Raw genomic sequence first — 3,438 nt, 5'->3', positions numbered from 1 at the left:
AGAACTCCTTTCTTCTGACTAGTCCCATTGTTCACAGGATTTCTTTCAGAAGTGTACATGAATTGGTTATTTGCAACCATTTCAATTAGCTCTTGAGCCTCTGTAGGCGTCTTCTTCAAATGAAGAGATCCTCCAGCAGAGCTATCCAAAGACATCTTGGATAGTTCAGAGAGACCATCATAGAAGATACCTATGATGCTCCATTCAGAAAGCATGTCTGAGGGACATCTTCTGATTAATTGTTTGTATCTTTCCCAAGCTTCATAGAGGGATTCTCCATCCTTCTGTCTGAAGGTTTGGACTTCCACTCTAAGCTTACTCCATTTTTGAGGTGGAAAGAACTTTGCCAAGAAGGCATTGACTAGCTTTTCCCAAGAGTCCAGGCTATCTTTAGGTTGTGAGTCCAACCATATTCTAGCTCTGTCTCTTACAGCAAAAGGGAATAGCATCAGTCTGTAGACCTCAGGGTCAACCCCATTAGTCTTGACTGTGTCACAGATTTGCAAGAACTCAGCTAAAAACTGATGAGGATCTTCCATTGGAAGTCCATGGAATTTGCAATTCTGTTGCATTAGAGAAACTAATTGAGGCTTAAGCTCAAAGTTGTTTGCTCCAATGGCAGGGATAGAGATGCTTCTCCCATAGAAGTTGGGAGTAGGTGCAGTAAAGTCACCCAGCACCTTCCTTGCATTGTTGGCATTGGTGTTGTTTTCGGCTGCCATGTGTTCTTCTTCTTTGAAGAATTCGGTCAGGTCCTCTAAAGAGAGTTGTGCCTTGGCTTCTCTTAGCTTTCGCTTCAAGGTTCTCTCAGGTTCAGGGTCAGCTTCAACAAGAATGCCTTTGTCTCTGCTCCTGCTCATATGAAAGAGAAGAGAAAAAGAAAATGTGGAATCCTCTATGTCACAGTATAGAGATTCCTTGAGGTGTCAGAGGAAAAGAAAAATAGAAGAAAAGAAGGTAGAAGAATTCGAACTTGATTAGATAGAGTTCGAATTGTGCATTAAGAAGGAGTAGTACTCCATAAATAGAAGGATGTGGGAGGAGAGGAAGAAGATTTTCAAAAATTCAATTAAAAAGATTTTGAAAACATTTTGAAAAACACTTAATTGATTTTCGAAAATAAAAGTAAGAAAGAAATCAAGTGATTTTTGAAAAAGAAATTGGGATTAGAAATCAAAAAGATTTGATTGAAAACTATTTTGAAAAAGATGAGGTTAAGAAGATATGATTAGTTTTAAAGAGATGTGATTGAGAAGATATGATTTGAAAACAAATTTGAAAAAAAAAATTTGATTTTGAAAATTAGTGACTTGCCTAACAAGAAAAGATATGATTCAAACATTAAACCTTTCTCAACAGAAAAGGCAACAAATTTGAGATGTTCAATCAAATCATTAATTGTTAGTAAGTATCTTTGAAAAAGGAAAGAAATTGATTTTGAAAACATTTGATTGAAAAGATATGATTTGAAAAGATTTGATTTTGAAAAACTTTGAAAACTTGAAAAAAAATTGATTTGAAAACAAAATCTTCCCCCTAGCACCATCCTGGCGTTAAACGCCCAGAATGGTATACATTCTGGCGTTTAACGCCCAAAATGCACCCTTTTTGGGCGTTAAACGCCCAACCAGGTACCCTGGCTGGCGTTTAAACGCCAGTCTGTCTTCTTCACTGGGCATTTTGAATGCCCAGCTTTTTCTGTATAATTCCTCTGCAGTATGTTCTGAATCTTCAATTCTCTGTATCATTGACTTGAAAAGACACAAATTAAAAATATTTTTGGGTTTTTAATAATCAAAATGCAACAAGAATGAAATAACAATGCATGCAAGACACCAAACTTAGCAGTTTGTATACTACTGACACTAATGTGAATGCATATGAGACACACAAAACACTCAAGTCAATTGAATTCAAAGATTAGAACACGAAAATCATCAAGAATTACTTGAAGACCATTAAGACACATGAATGAATGCATGCAATTGACACCAAACTTAAGATGAGACACTAAACTTAAGCAAGAAGCATCAAATATTTTTGGTTTTTATGATTTTGTAATTTTTTTTGTGTTTTTCGAAAATTAAGTGGAAAAAGGTATCAAAATTCTTAATGAGAATTCCAGGAATCAGTGCAATGCTAGTCTAAGACTCCGGTCCAGGAATTAGACATGGCTTCACAGCCAGCCAAGCTTTCAAAGAAAGCTTCGGTCCAAAACACTAGACATGGCCAAAGGCCAGCCAAGCCTTAGCAAATCACTGCTCCAAAAGCAAGATTGATAAAGATCATCAAGCTCTTGTGATGATAAGTTAAAACCTCGGTCCAATGGAATTAGACATGGCTTCTCAGCCAGCCAGATTTCAACAAATCATCATGAAACTCTAGAATTCATCTTCAAGAATTTCGAAAAAAAATACCTAATCTAAGCAACAAGATGAACCGTCAGTTGTCCATACATGAACAATCCCCGGCAACGGCGCCAAAAACTTGGTGCGCGAAATTGTGATCACTACAACTTCACACAACTAACCAGCAAGTGCACTGGGTCGTCCAAGTAATACCTTACGTGAGTAAGGGTCGATCCCACGGAGATTGTTGGTATGAAGCAAGCTATGGTCACCTTGTAAATCTCAGTCAGGCAGACTCAAATGGATATGGTGATAAACGAAAATAACATAAAGATAAAGATAGAGATACTTATGTAATTCATTGGTAGGAACTTCAGATAAGCGTATAAAGATGCCTTCCCTTCCGTCTCTTTGCTTTCCTACTGTCTTCATCCAATCCTTCTTACTCCTTTCCATGGCAAGCTTATGCAAGGGTTTCACCGTTGTCAGTGGCTACCTCCCATCCTCTCATTGGAAATGTTCAACGCACCCTGTCACGGCACGGCTATCCATCTGTCGGTTCTCAATCAGGCCGGAATAGAATCCAGTGATTCTTTTGCGTCTGTCACTAACGCCCCGCCCTCAGGAGTTTGAAGCACGTCACAGTCATTCAATCATTGAATCCTACTCAGAATACCACAGACAAGGTTAGACCTTCCGGATTCTCTTGAATGCCGCCATCAGTTCTCGCCTATACCACGAAGACTCTGATCTCACGGAATGGTTGGCTCGTTTGTCAGGCGAGCACTCGGTTGTCAGGCGATCAACCATGCATCGTGCAATCAGGAATCCAAGAGATATTCACTAAGCCTCATATGCTTGTAGAACAAGAGTGGTTGTCAGTCACCTTGTTCATGAGTGAGAATGATGATGAGTGTCACGGATCATCACATTCATCAAGTTGAAGAACAAGTGATATCTTGGACAAAGAACAAGCGGAATTGAATAGAAGAACAATAGTAATTGCATTAATACTCGAGGTACAGCAGAGCTCCACACCTTAATCTATGGTGTGTAGAAACTCCACCGTTGAAAATACATAAGCATAAGG

General features: G+C 38.8%; 1 non-coding gene across 1 annotated transcript; it reads left to right on the top strand.

The window, feature by feature from the left end:
- The first annotated feature begins 209 nt into the window (after positions 1–209).
- On the top strand, positions 210–317 carry LOC130959878 (small nucleolar RNA R71). The gene has a single exon (XR_009078870.1). It is a non-coding gene; the product is annotated as a small nucleolar RNA R71 (small nucleolar RNA).
- The last annotated feature ends 3,121 nt before the right edge of the window (positions 318–3,438 follow it).

This window comes from Arachis stenosperma, unplaced genomic scaffold (assembly GCF_014773155.1).
Source record: "Arachis stenosperma cultivar V10309 unplaced genomic scaffold, arast.V10309.gnm1.PFL2 arast.V10309.gnm1.Scaffold_100025, whole genome shotgun sequence".
In the NCBI taxonomy this organism is placed as follows: domain Eukaryota; kingdom Viridiplantae; phylum Streptophyta; class Magnoliopsida; order Fabales; family Fabaceae; genus Arachis; species Arachis stenosperma.
The sequence above is the reverse complement of the archived record's forward strand: the minus strand, read 5'-3'. Positions and strand labels throughout refer to the sequence as shown.